The sequence below is a fragment of the Teleopsis dalmanni genome, chromosome 2, assembly GCF_002237135.1.
Source record: "Teleopsis dalmanni isolate 2A chromosome 2, ASM223713v2, whole genome shotgun sequence".
NCBI classification, from domain to species: domain Eukaryota; kingdom Metazoa; phylum Arthropoda; class Insecta; order Diptera; family Diopsidae; genus Teleopsis; species Teleopsis dalmanni.
The window spans coordinates 124,607,306-124,623,835 of record NC_051847.1 but is presented as its reverse complement, the minus strand read 5'-3'; positions in this window follow the sequence as shown (position 1 = coordinate 124,623,835).

The following is a 16,530-nucleotide window of genomic DNA, read 5'->3' as shown; positions in this document are numbered from 1 at the left end:
ATAAATATTATTCCTCAAACTTTTCCAAAAATACAAATTATAATCATAATAACTCCTTTTTTCTTCTTTATACTAAACTTTCTTAATTAAGAAGACAGATTAGTCGTTTGTATTACAGTTGGAACAATTTCATATTGACTATCAATTAGTCCATATTAATAAATCCATATAGAAATTAATCATATATAGAAATTATTATTTAGAAAATGAAAATTGAAGTAAAGAATGATGACTTTGTTAGTATTTACTTTTTGCTAACTTTGTTCGTATTATTCGAGAAAATAATAACCAAAAACCAGAACGATATGAACCCGGAAAAGATGATCACAGCTACCATAAAAATTGATAACAGTAAATTATTTATTCCATCGATACTAATACCTTCGATGTTGTATTTTATAAGCTCCCCTTCTACATTAACTTAGAACAGAGTAAATAATATAAGACAAAAACTTTTTCTTTGAGAGACTCTTACTATCACAAAGATTTTTTACGTTTCAGTTTCTTTGTTTAATGATAAAAACTCCTATATTTATTATATATTACTTTGATATAATAGTTTTTTGTCAGTAGCTTTGAAGACTTCGAAAATTGATAAATAATACCAAATAGAGCTTATTAAGTCTACGGTGCACTTAAACTATTGTCTGGATGACTAATATATTATTTAAATAAATTCATCTAGGTTAGGTGATTAGGCGATGATATAAAGTGCCCACAATTAAGTCTAGTTAGTTAACTAGTCTTAATAAATGATATCGTTCGAGTAAGAAGCTCCTATCATAGTATACTCATATTGGATTAACAATTACAAATCTTCACAGTAACAAATAATATCTTTAGAAGTCTTATTTCCTCCTAAAGGGAGTTGAGTTCCTGTTCCTTCAGACATATACGTTAGTTAAAATGTTTTAATTGGCGACCTATAAATGTGTTCTATTGATGATTAAGCTAAAATGTATAAGCAAGAATCCATATTAAATTACTGCATCATTTAAGTTAAATTATAGTATTTTTCATTGAGAAATAAACGAATAAAATTCTGATAACATGTTCGTTGATAATTATAACAGAGTTTTTAATACCACGTAAGTACAATTAGGAATATTGACGATCTCATACAACGGGTTTGATAATCTTATTGCTAGCAAAAGTTCAAACCTAACAAAATAGCTGTACTCGAAATATCTTTTGTTCTTGTCGTTGTGCAATATTACTATTTTACCCGTTTACCGAGATACTTACTGGTGATCATAGATACCATCATTATGTATGCATTTGAAGTTTGATTTAGCATTATAAAAATCTTGATTATGGATTACTAGTGAATATAGATAAATACGAATAAAAGCAGTTAAACATTTCAGTTAACGTGACTATAAATATTAAAAGATGAGCATAAAAAAAATCAGAAAATGACAATAAGGTCAAGGAAATTTCGCGCAAACATATGCAATTAACGCAGACACAAAATTCACACAAAATAAGCACAAAATTTACACAAATTGCACGCAACATTTAAGCGCCGCGGCGCGTTGCATGTAGATAAAAAACTGCACGCAATGCAGTTTATAACGCAGGTAAAAAAGCATTTCATGTGCTCGTCTTCGTCTATTAAGAGGAAAATTATTGTCTGAAGTTTTGTTAAAAAAAACTATGAATTTTGATTAATTTATTTACTTTAAGTGAATACAAAATGATTTATAAAGTGCGTGAAGTTTTATTGTTTAAATATGGAAATTTCTTTTTTTTTTTTTAATTTATTACAAACAACGATTGGTAGCTTTTATTGTCTCGTAGCTTTGCCTAGTGATTTTAATTCTGATTAATTTTTATTATTGGAAAACCCTCAAACTTATGCTTTTAACTGACATTGATTAATATTTATAATATTTTTTTTTAGAATTAATATCACATCAAGTGTCAGAACTAGATGATGTATAAACAATTTTTATTCACAGCATAAATTGAACAATATGAGGACTGACTTTGATGAGGTTAAGCTATATCTTCTTAATCCAATTGAATTAGCAGATATTCACGAAAAATATTATAATATCTATAGTTATTCAACTCGATACATCATCTGTTTTTGGTAACACTTGAAGTACGAACAATTAAGTAATTCTTTTTTGTGGGCAGATTTCACTAAATACATTACATTGCGCTATTTGATGTCTATTCATTTGTTATCTATTATCTATTATTTTTCACGTAATTGAGATTAATTACACTGAAGTTAGTTAATACTATTCGGGACCCATATATATATATATATATCTATATTGAATTAAAATAATTCTACACAATTTAACAAAACATACTTTTAACTGATACATCATTTTAAGAACGTTAATACCATAATAAGTGAATTGTATAAGCATTTTTAAATTCACCGCATAACATTAATATATCATTGCTATTCATAATCCGCATAATTATGTTTCATGGCTTGTCTGAATTACCGAAATGATTGCATCTACCATGTATATGTAACTCTTATAATAAATTTATTATATCTCTTTGTGCAAGATATCTATATATTTATCATTTATATAACAAACTTTCAAATAACTCTACATTACTGGCTATATTTAAAAATATTTCACGAAAATGTTCGTATACATATAAAACAAAAAAAGAATTAAGAATATAAAATGCTGGAAAGAAATAAAAAGTTTTAATCCCGTATTATTCAGATAATGTTTTCTTCGTTTTGTTTGGATTGAAGAAATCACAATAATAATTGTGTTCGAATATGAAGGTGTCTGGATTATCGCTATGCTGAAGTTATTGAGCGTATATATTACAAGTGCTCGCTTATATATCATTTTAAAGTGAACTATAAGTGTAATTTATGTAGTGAAGTTTATTAGTCTATCCTACATATATGTAGGATAGATATATGTAGGATATATGGTCTATCCTACCATATATGACTACTATATGAATAGTAGAAATTGATTATTTCTACAATAATATTCAAAACGATAGAGTTAAGCATTCGTTAATCTTTTCTGTATTACAAATTTTTATCGAAGTTCACCCTAATTCAAATATTTTTTATCGAATTTTGTTATAACTGATCATAAAGTCAACATAACAGTTATGGCTGATCAGTTAATTATAATTAAACACCTTAAATTATGATGTTACTATATTTATATATAAATATGTTAAACTTTTAATATTATTATTTGAGCTTTGTAGTCAGAACGTAACAGGGATATATTAATACAGGTACAATGTTTATGTTAAAATATTATACTAATGATATATTCAACATAAGGCGTTTTTGGTGGCTCACAAATATGTCAAAAAACAGCAAGTTGCTGGCCTATACTGGCCGAAATTAATGCAAAACAATAACACTATTTTCTCTATCTAGTCACTTCTTTTAAATTATTTCATTATTTTTGCTAAAAAAACTACCGTACATAAATATTAATTACTTTATGATATTGTTTCGTCGCAGTGACAGTGTTGAAATATAATGTCGATCACAGATTTTTGGAAGATAACAGTTTCACGCCTCGGCTGTGTTCATATTCATAGCCTAATATGGACCGATACACACATCCAAGCATATCTGTCATGCATTACTTAAGCATAATTTCTCATATTTTTTGGTCTTAAGTCAACTTCTACATTATTAATCCACCTTCTTCCTGATCAATTTTATTCTTAATATCTCAATTCTTTATTCTAAAGATATGTATGTATTTATATTCATCAGTTTAATATATTTTTAAATATATTAATTATTTTTAAATATATTATATTTAATATATTAAATACGAGTACATTAAAATCTTTTGATTTTGAAGAAATCAAAAGACAATGCAAGCTGAAACTAATTATAGAAGAGTTGTGCTTTATCTTTGAAATTTTAAATGGCTGTAAAAAATGGCTGTCAAAATTAGTCAAAATGAGATTTAATAATAAGAAAATATTCAAATTATTTATAAATAACACCTTTTAAACCTTGAAATTTTAATATTAAAATATTTTAATTTTTAATTTAATTTACCACTAAAAAAATATTTTTGACTCCAGTGTATTTTCCGCATTTTAACTAAGAAAAAATCTGAAAAATAAAGTAAAATATTTAAATGAATATATTATTTATATTATATAAATGTATATATGTATATATTTTTAAATTTATTTATATTTTATGTTGTAAATATATTCACGTATATATATCATGTTGTCCAAATTAAATAATATACAGGTGTATTATTAATTAATATGGCCAATAATTAATGCATAAGAAGAAGAATAGAAGAAAAGGGGAAGAATATACCATATATTTCGCTGTGGGATTTCTTTCTAATGTTCAAAACAATGCTATTAAATATATATATATAAATACACAGATATAATTTGATGACATATATCTTAGAAGTCAGATTCAAACTTGATATTCTCTAATAATATTTTGTCGTAGATACCATAGTAGTTAAAATAATGTATTAAGGAATAATTACTAGCATTTCTTAATATAATTATATTTTAAATTTTCTCTCCTATATATTTTTAATTATTTATCACTTTCCCCTTTTATTAAATGCAATATTTATTTAATTGACTAATTTTTTGCATTATTACTTAATTTTCCGGTTCAAACTTCCTATATCAATTTCCTTCTTTCCATAAAACTTATGAAAAATACCTTGACTTTGTATTAAATAAAAAAAAATTGCATTGAAATCATTAATAAAGTTTTTACGATGTTAATTGCAAACTGAAATCGTGTAGTTTGCAATTTTTCTAATCAAAACTACCAAAAATAAATAACAAATTTTGCAAAACTATTCGTAAACTAATTTATTATTTTTTTGTCTTCAGTCTTTGAACATTAAAACTTATAAAAAAAGTGTGAGAAGATTTGTTTTCGGCTTGCTGAAATTTAGTATTTTTAAATTAACCATACAAGGCGAATTTATTAAAAAAATTTATGGAAAACAATATAAAATTTTACTACAAGTTAAATTCGAAAAAAAATTTTTTTATTTTATTAGTGGATAAATTAATGATTGATTGCCAAATTTCCTTATGGACCAATTAGCAATTTATTCAATCAAATATATTGGCAAATACATTATTATTATATACTATAATACATTATTAAAATAAGATGCCAGATGCAGCTCACTATTTCACAATTGCGACTTTTGATTCAGGTTTCATTTCAATTAAAACACTGGAATGTGTTTCCTTTTACATTAAATGATAACAATGGATTGGATAATCTCTTCTTACTTTGAAACACTCTCTCCAATATAGTTTTGTTTATTTGGCTACTATTTGTTGATTCGACTAGAACTTTGCAGTACTATACATAGTTTCAAGCTTTGAAATAAAAAAATGACGCTATTGTATTATTATTATTGTTCGGGGATATGACACTGCGACTATCGGATCTATTGTACCCACTTCTGAACTTAGAGTAGCTCTCTAAGCCCTATTGCGTCAATAAAAAGTGGTTTAGAACCTACTATACAGAGTTTTATTGTCTCTTCCGTAAGAATACACATTACCAGGAGCCTATTCCTCATGTGCATTAGCTGACTCCTCATTCTCCGCACAGAATCTACAGTTTGCATCCGTATGTATTCCCAGTCTCATAAGGTAGTATTTTAGTTTACAGTGCCCTGTTTGGATTCCTGTGATTTTAAATTTTTCTTTTGATAAATTCATACAATCCTCGTATCTCTTGTTGTTGTAGCTACCAATAAGTGATTTGGATTGTGTTTATCCTGGTGTATTATCCCAGTAATCCTTTTTATTTTGGTTCTCCTTTATTTTTATGAGAGAAAGGAGCGTACTATGTCCTAGTCCTCATAAAGTTCCCTTCCCATCAGCAGTGGGGCTGCACCTTTCCTGGCTAGTTTGTATGCATATTCGTTTCTGCGTACGCTAGTATATCCCGTTACCCAAAGAATCGATACCCGATTTGATTCACCAAGTAGACTTAGCTTATCAAGGCAGTCTTGTACCAGTCTTGAGGTCATCTGATACGAGTTTAGTGCTTTGATCGCGGATTAGCTGTCTGTCAGTATTGTAATATTTTTACCCTGCTATTTCTGTTCAATACTGATGAGTACGCATTTTAAAATTGCGTACATTTCCGCTTGGAATATGCAAGTATTTTTTCCTTACCTGGATGTTTGTTATCAGGTCCGAAGAAAAATTGACACTAAGTATAAGATCTACTTATTCAGGGATGAGAATTAATTAGGTGAGAGCATTTTTGGTCTAAAATCAGTAAAATAAGCGCCGAATTTATTGAAAACTTTTTATGCATACAATTTCATACAAGATCTTCTAAATGTGACTAAGTGAAAAGCTTAGAGTCACTTTCACTTTATATTTTAGTTTTTATTTGACCGGTTAACTTTGCGTTAATTTTATTTTTATTTTATTTTTAGTTGTAAATTCATTTAATATTTTTTTTCGAGGGCTCTTTTAGTGGGGCAGTATGATACGACCATAATTGTGCAAGTTTCTACTGCATATGACATCACAAAACCCTTAAACTAAATTTCATCACTGCTTGATACTTGCTTCTATTCATCTTGAAAAACAGTTCAAGTCAGCCAGTTTATTGACTGTGCGTTGTCATTTGGGGAGTCATACTAGGAGTTTTGTCCAATATCTGCTCACATTTAACTTTAAAGAAGGAAAAATAATAGATTTTTTGAGTTACTGTTGCTCAACACTACCAAGAATAAACTATAATAAACCTCAGACTCTTTAGAAACCATTTGAAATTTCTAATATCAATATGACTGATTGTCTAGTCCGGAGTAAAGTTTTCGTATATATCAGCATATATGATATCATAATGAGGGTCACTCTTTGAAATTTATATAAGGTGTTTTCGAACTTATCACCATAAATGAGGTAATTGATTTTTTGGTTCAGGAAACGAAAAAAATCATATAATATATTATATGGACCGATACTTGGTACCTCGGTTAATACTAAAAATGCATTTTCTTTCCATAATATTTTGACTTATATAATAAAAAAACATAAGAAAAACATAAAAACATTTTGACATAACAAAAACATTTAAAGTTTATTATAGCTTATTGATTTCAACTAGTGATGCTTACGAGGGAAAAGAGTAGTTAAAGAAAATATGGTGTATTATATTAAGAATATTATAAGAGTTAATAATTTTATTATAATTACACTCTAAGGAAGGTTACTTTATGACTTTTAAAATCAATTATAAATCCTTTTTCAGTCAGCAAATATTAATTTATAAACCTTAAGACATTCAATAAGAGGATATAATTGTAGGAGTACCGATTAAGTTGACTTCTTTACCTTATTGAAATTATAATAAACATATTTTTTTTTTTTACAAAAATTGTATTTGTAATTCTGACATGAGTAGTTATATCAATTTATACACACTCTCGATTTCATTTATGGTAGATCTAAGTTAAGAAAATATCAATTGCATATAAAATATGTTTATCTATACATACTATCTATATATACTATATTATTACTTGTAAGGATGGAAATTTTAACTAATTTCCAACCTACATACAATCACTGTGGAGTTAATATCTACAATGAAAACTGGTTAATTTTTATTGTAAATATAAAACGTAAACAACTTATCATAAACCCACCCCCGCATGCACGTAATTGCACCAAATGAACAAACCTGAGATTACATTGAAAATGCAAGTAATATAAAATATATTTAAACAAATAAATAATACACTCACCTTTAATATTTGTAATATTTATTTAATATAAATATTTAATAATAAAAAAATATTTATAAATAAATAAATTTATTAATAAATAATAAATCACAAACACCGGCATAAACACGTTTGTAAACAAAACAAGAAATGTCAAAGCATGAAAGCTTTGGTTGAATTAAATACAAAGCACAGAAATTACACCCAGGCGAACAACAGCAGCAAAAGACAACAAGTATCAAAAATACCAACGGCAAATGTACCGATGCGCTACAGGAAAAGCTTCGGTCGTTTGAGTATAAATAAGCGCACATTGTACAAGCAAGGGCACTTGTTGGGAAACTCTCAAAGGTAGTAATACGTCTTTGCGAAACAAGTCAGTAGAACTATAGTGTCAAGGTAGTATATACGTCTTGACAAGTAGATTGTATATGTAGTCTTATATGTAAATCAAGCCAAGGTAGTCATGATACATCTTGACTAGTAGAATTTTCTGTAGGTTTGAGTTAGGGTAGTAATACGTCCTAACATTAATACTAACCAAGGCTGTAACCCAGCATAACACTTCTAATCTTTAGATAACGACGTCTTCTGACAAAACACCAAGATTAGCACAAGTAGTGTCGTCTGACAGCAACATTTCAGGCACGTGGAAACAACAATCGGAACAATCATCGAAGCACAATTATTCCAAATAATCGTAGTCATCAAATTAGCAAACCATATTATATTATAATTATATTAGATTGTAAAACCTTATTTTACTTTAAATTCTCCTAAATAAATAATTGAATTACTACATCACATTGTCTTTGACTTTCAAAATAAAAATTCTATTGCAACGACCCCTGGACGACGGCTGAGTATACCTCAGCATCATCAGCGACAGAAAGTGTGTCGTTACAATTGGCGCCCGAGCAGGGACCTGGTTGGTCAATCTCAGAAGTCAAGACAATAATAGGAGAATATAGTTTATAATTCAAGGAATATCAAAGCGCTAATCATATCAAGGAATCATGGCGGCAAGGACCTAATTGGTCAGTCACTGAAGTCAAGACTATAACGAGAGGGAAAATTTAAGAACCAGATAAGGGAGATATAATCAACGAATGTTGCAAGAGGAACAATGTTGTCGGGATCAAGTAAAATACCAGAGAAGGACAAACGTTCTATAAATCCTCCAGTGAACTCATACCTTCAAATAGTGGAACAAGTGCAGAAATGGTCCTGCAGATATGACGGTGGCAAGGATCCATTGGGTTTTATCGAACACGTAGAAGAACTAGCGGACATGTACAGTATTGATGTAAACTCAATTCCCCGCACGATGCCCTTGCTTCTCGAAAATAAGGCGCTGACATGGTATCGCAACAACAATTGTCGTTGGCAGCTCTGGACAAGTTTCAAGGTTGATTTTTTAAAGTACTTTATATCCTCCAGATACATTGATAAACTAGAGAACGAGGTTCGAGTACGTCTTCAAAAATCAAAAGAAAGTTTTAGAGATTATTTAATTGACATCAAAACTCTAATGCGACGAGCCTGTATTATTCAAGAGTCGCAACTGGAACGTATATATCGCAATATGAGCACTGATTACCAAAGGTACGTCAGACGAGGAGATTTCGAAACTTTAGATGAATTAATAACAGTAGTTGGTGACTTCGAAGCACTTCGAACAGAGCAGAACAAAGCAAGTCAAAGCCATGGACAAGAAACGAGTATCAGGCAGTTGGTAGTTGAAGATGAACAAGCAATTCCATTGCATGATACTATGATGCAAGCGCAACCTAGGAAAATACCGAAGAATGTTACACATAGTTTAAAATTCGAGTCACATGTCCAACGAAAAAAGCAGAGCAAACAGGAACAGAATCAGTCCAACCTACGTACAACAAAGCGAAACATGCAGGATCGAAATTATCTAGAACAGCATCCGATACCACTACGAGAAATTTCACAAACGCCATGTAAATGTCCCATACCTCCACCACAAGAATTGCAGCGCCTTATGTCGATTAAAGAAAACCCAGAAGTATTTTATCCAACCCGAGTTATACAAGAACAAGTTCAAGTGTATGAAATACAACCACAGCAAGAATCGCAACGGGTTACGCCTATCGAAGAAAATAATCAAGGACTTAGTAAACATCGAATTATCAATACATATTCTACGCAAGATCAAGAAAACGTACAATGGCAAATACAAGATGTACAACAATCACGAGAGCTACAGGTGCACGAAGAACATCCGATTACATCATCGACAGAATTGGTAGGAACCTCATCAGAATCCGTACCTCATGAATCAACACCAAGAGAAACCTCGCTAATTCCACGACAGCAGGTACAAGACATCCTACCACAACAAGGTCAACAAAACGATATAATCATAGAAATTACTGCAAGAGAAGCTCAAAATATTCAAGAAACACAAAGTATAAGTAAATCATCGCAGCAGCTATTACCAATTACACAAAAAGTTTTGGCGAAAGGCACCATTCAACAAGAACAACTACTGCAATCACATCTAGATAAAGTTGGTTCTTCCCATCTGAATAAAAAAGTAAACCGATTATTAAATCAAGTCGGAAAATATTGTCTTATACCGCAGGAACAATCCAGTTCGCAAAATCAGCAACGACAAGTGAAAGGCCGAAGTAAACTTCAACAGGATTACGATCAGAATACTACAGACCAAGACAAATTCTATAAAATATTCAAAAGTCCAAAGAAACGGAACAGAAACCATGCTAACAGGTAGCGCGTCCCGTCATAGTTCACTTTCCCGAAGAAGGAGGGAAATGTAAGGATGGAAATTTTAACTAATTTCCAACCTACATACAATCACTGTGGAGTTAATATCTACAATGAAAACTGATTAATTTTTATTGTAAATATAAAACGTAAACAACTTATCATAAACCCACCCCCGCATGCACGTAATTGCACCAAATGAACAAACCTGAGATTACATTGAAAATGCAAGTAATATAAAATATATTTAAACAAATAAATAATACACTCACCTTTAATATTTGTAATATTTATTTAATATAAATATTTAATAATAAAAAATATTTATAAATAAATAAATTTATTAATAAATAATAAATCACAAACACCGGCATAAACACGTCTGTAAACAAAACAAGAAATGTCAAAGCATGAAAGCTTTGGTTGAATTAAATACAAAGCACGGCGAATTTAAGAACACACGAAAACACAAAGCACAGAAATTACACCCAGGCGAACAACAGCAGCAAAAGACAACAAGTATCAAAAATACCAACGGCAAATGTACCGATGCGCTACAGGAAAAGCTTCGGTCGTTTGAGTATAAATAAGCGCACATTGTACAAGCAAGGGCACTTGTTGGGAAACTCTCAAAGGTAGTAATACGTCTTTGCGAAACAAGTCAGTAGAACTATAGTGTCAAGGTAGTATATACGTCTTGACAAGTAGATTGTATATGTAGTCTTATATGTAAATCAAGCCAAGGTAGTCATGATACATCTTGACTAGTAGAATTTTCTGTAGGTTTGAGTTAGGGTAGTAATACGTCCTAACATTAATGCTAACCAAGGCTGTAACCCAGCATAACACTTCTAATCTTTAGATAACGACGTCTTCTGACAAAACACCAAGATTAGCACAAGTAGTGTCGTCTGACAGCAACATTTCAGGCACGTGGAAACAACAATCGGAACAATCATCGAAGCACAATTATTCCAAATAATCGTAGTCATCAAATTAGCAAACCATATTATATTATAATTATATTAGATTGTAAAACCTTATTTTATTTTAAATTCTCCTAAATAAATAATTGAATTACTACATCACATTGTCTTTGACTTTCAAAATAAAAATTCTATTGCAACGACCCCTGGACGACGGCTGAGTATACCTCAGCATCATCAGCGACAGAAAGTGTGTCGTTACAAAGTATAAGTATAAGTATAAGTATAAGTATAAGTATAAGTATAAGTATAAGTATAAGTATAAGTATAAGTATAAGTATTGTTCATTATGTTCGTATTACGGCTTTATTGCAACAGCAGTTAAGTAAGGAATAAAATTAATTAAAAGAATTAAAATAAATGTTATTTAATATTTATAAATAACTGAAATTTCTGTTCCGGCTTATAGACATTCAAGATTTGCATATTTAATAGCTATGATGTAAGAACTCAACCTATTAGACTTACTAACTTTATGAAACTAGTATAATTTATAAAAATTTTTCCGACATTAACCTAACATATAAAGTATCTTCTGATATGGTTGAAGGAAATCAAGAGATTCAATATATGCAGGCAACGTATGGTAACGTATGATATGGTATAGTAACCGTATAGGATGGTGTCATTAATTACTCAACTGATGATGCATTGACTAATTTAATTTGTTATTAAATATATTTAACAATATAATCAATATTTGAGTATTATTACACAAAATTTATGGCATATTTTATTTTATTTTATATTTGATATTTTATGTTTTATTGAAATTAATCTTTTTATTGTATAAATGCAAATTGGTATTGTTTTGAATCGAGCATCATCGTTTTGTCTGTTTTAACAATGGATTTTCGAGTTGTGCTAAAATGGTTAATAACAAATGTGATTCTCTTGTCGACTATAATTTTATATATGAGTATAATTTTTTTTTTTTGATTTAATGTTTATTTAAACATAAAAATTTCAAATTTAAAGTTTTATTTATATTTTAATTAGTTGTTCAATTTAGTCAATGAATTTGAATGAGTCTCTTACTTGAAAGAAATGACTTAATTATATATACATAGTATAGTTTTAAGATAGATTATTTTATGTTGTTTTTAACATTGAACAGCTTTTATATCTGTATACTTGTATTTGAAGGTAAAATGCTATCAGAACCATTACTAAAATAATCACCAACATTGTTTTTTACTGAACTTTTAAAGTCAATATCAACTAATTTATATATACGTAATTTTTCCATTTGTAATTTTCCATTCTATTTGTATAATTTACAGCTAGAGTAGTGTTTGATCAAACATATACTTGATTCATATGTTTAATATAACTTGGTCTAAAACAATGATATAATCATTTTCTTCAACTTTTTTACCTTTTAACAAAAGTAAGCTTATATGCAAGTTTATATCCGAGACCGTTAATTCTTATGGCGTCGGTGTATTTTCCAACAAACAAATAAATATATAATGGATGTACAGATCCAGACAGTTACAAAGTCAATACACTGGCCAGGAGGCTCAGAAATCTACTAAAAATCTATTCTAATCTATTGTATTTACATATATAATTATTATTAATTATTATTTAATTTCTATTAATTAGAGTAAATAATTTTTTAGTTAATCAAATAATTATTTTGAGACTGTTACTCATATGAGTCCTTACATATGACTACATAACTAAGCAATTTTTTGGATTAGAGCTTCTGTGATTCTTTAATATAATTGCTGTACTAAAATGGTAATGAGTTATGGGCATATATATAAGTCGATCTATTAAGAACTCTGTCAAATGTTTATTTTTGAAATTGCGGGCAAGAGTGGAACAAAATCTTACTGCCCACCCTTCGACAGTAGACTTTCATTTCTATTTGCTTGCATATTTTATTTAATCTTTTCCTTAACTGTCTATCCTAAATTATTCAACAAAGCCATACATTTTATAGATAATTTATTTAAAGGAATTAATTAAATTACTTGTTTAGCAAAGAAAGTAGTTTGTAACTAGTTACATTCATTAATTCAATTAATCTGCTATACCAGTCCTCAACGCATAACAATTAGTTGATTGTGACGAAACCCAAAACAATTTAACAGATCATTTAGATTTAAAATTTTAAATTCCTACTATTTTTGGACCGAAAACTAGCAAATAACTATAAATTTTCCTGTTAACTATTATCTTTTAACTAGTAAATAAGAGGAAGTGATGCCAACAGATTTAAACAAATGCTAAGTGAAACATCTGTCTATCCATCTAACAGATCCATCTAACTTTCAATATACTAACTAAAGTCTACAGTATTGAGTAATATCGTTATGCTAATCGAATGGTTTACTTTATTTAGATTAGTTTAGTAGAATTTTCTGGAAAGATAGATTTCCATTGAATAATAAAAATGACAATGACTAATATTTTACAGAGCCTAAGTTAGCCTAGTCTACTTATGCAAGTAGACACGTATGCAAGTACCTAAAACAGTGCCCTCTTCACAGCTAAAGTGAGTCATAACTTTTTCATGAGATGATCTGCCATATAGATTAATCATGTTTGCCATAAAATATATCACGTATCATTCGTCAATGCATGTATTTCGTATTTGGTTGTGCTAATTTTGAGTCAACGTAAAACACTTCCTTAATAGTTGTATTAAGGATTACCATTTGGAAAAGTAATGCAGCACTCTCAAAAATTACCAATAACATTACATGCAATTAAATTACCAAAAAAGTAAATATTAGTAAATAAAATAATTGAATGTGGTAATTTTACAATAAGCATAAAGCAGATAAAGCAGATGTAGCAGTTGCAGTTTTTTTTGGTTGTTATGGGTAATCTGCACCTCATTGTAAATAACTGTGGAGAAATTTATTTTAGCAACTTAACAACACAAGCAACATTATATGACAAGCATGACAATAGTAATAACAACAACACCACCAACGAAGAAGCAAACAAATGTTGCTGTAAAAAATGTTGCATTGGTGCTGCTGTAGTCGTGAAGTTTACATGACAATTTAAAAATGCCAAAAATATTTTTTATTTATTTTTCTAACGAGTCACTAAAGTGCTTCCTTATTCGTACGTTTTCATTCAGTTGGGCATAACAAATTTCAGTGATAACAGTTGTGCATAATCAGATATTCAAATTTCACTAACAAATGCTAGCAAATCACAATGAAAGAATTCCTCCATTGCAGCAATATTTTAGATCAACCAGTCTAAGCCAGCCTAGGCGAAATTTTTTCATAAGATTTTAACCGGAACCGGATAAATTTTATGTTGCACTAAAGGTCTGTTAACATTAATAATATTATAACAACAACAGCAACAATAACAGCAATATCGGCAAGACCAGCAGCAGCAGCACAAAAAACAATAACAGAGAAGTACAAATTGCTATTGTTGCATTCCAAAATAAAAAATTAACATGAAACATGAACAACAAACAGCACAGTGAACAGTCAACAGTCAACAGCCGACAGCCGACAGCCAACAGCCAACAAACAGCGGGCAACAGTTGCTTGAGCGACATTCACGCTTTGAAGCCAAACGTGCTTCAAAAGTATTTAAAATCATCAAAGTTGAGAGAAAAAAGCTAACAAATTGAAATCTAACATTTTCACACTTTACTTTATTGTCTGAAAATGTAGAAAAATATTTACGTATTTTGGCTTAAAAAAATTAATGGCAAAAAACCATCTCAAAATGATTCAAGTTGTATCAAACATGTGTCGGCATTGGGTGTATGTGTGTCCGTTTCACTTAGAGTATCTGCAAGTAATGGCTTCTCATTTATAAATTTACAATCTGAAAAAGCAGATGCAATGTACTTTAGCAAAACAACAAAAAAACAGTTCAAATTTTTTCTATTCAAATTCATTTTGACGGTCGTTTTACTTCCTTTCAATTGCATCATCAACAGGCTCAGCTTTTGTGTAAGTACGTTTAGTTCGTCTTGTATAAGAAGTCTTGCTTTTTGGTGTAATTTACATAATTTCATGTAGACTGACTACATAGATCTTTTATCTGGAAAATGTTATAAATAATATTAAATAATGAAATAAAAACATATTTCTTTAAAAGGAGACGACATTATGAATTTTATGAATTTAAAGCAAAATGACTGGAAATAAATGGCATAAGGTCTAAAGAATAGAATAAAAAAGAAAATGACAGAGTGGAGCTGACAGAGTGGAATGCAGCATTGCAGCTATAATAGATATTTTGTGTTAACAACTGGCCCTAACAGACCAGAAGATATTCAACTTTTTAAATGAAGTTTGGAGGAGTTGAGGAGCTTCTAATGTTAGACAATAGGATTAGAAATAAATGTTAAGTAAGGTATAAGATATGAAAAATAAGTAAATAAGAAAATGAAGGAGTTTCTAACAAGTGACCATAACAGGCCAGAACATATTCCACTTTTTAAATGAAATTTGGAGAAGTTGAGGAGCTTCTAATATTGACGATAACACTTGATGTAATAATTTTCTGCTGGCTGAGATCAGTACGGACAATCAGAAAGGATGTGACTAAAACCTCATCCCCTTTCAAGCAAAGACGAAGTTCTATCACGTGAGACAGATCCTTATGGGTGAGAGCAATAATTAAGTAAAATATTAGAATAGTTATTGAATTGAAAATAACTTTGAATAAGTCTTGATAAGACAGGAAAGACATCAAATTAAATAATGACTTACAAATTGTTAATTAACTTAAACTGCTTAGATGAAACTCTTGGGAAATATTACACGCATTTTAACTGCATATTATCTTGAGTAGATGTCTCTTAACTGAACACCTTGTATAGCGATAAATATTGCAAATGGGCAGGCATTTATGTCTTGTTTAACATATTTATATACATGTGTACTAGTACGTATATATAATTTATATTTAAGTCGTAAATAATTCACATAGCCTTGCAAAACACTGTCCATTAATACAACAGCTTTTAAAGTGCAGTTGGACATAATACCTTCTGCTCAAAAAGGATTTTGTAAATGAAGCACACAAATTTAAATTTTATTCCAAATTTATTTTAT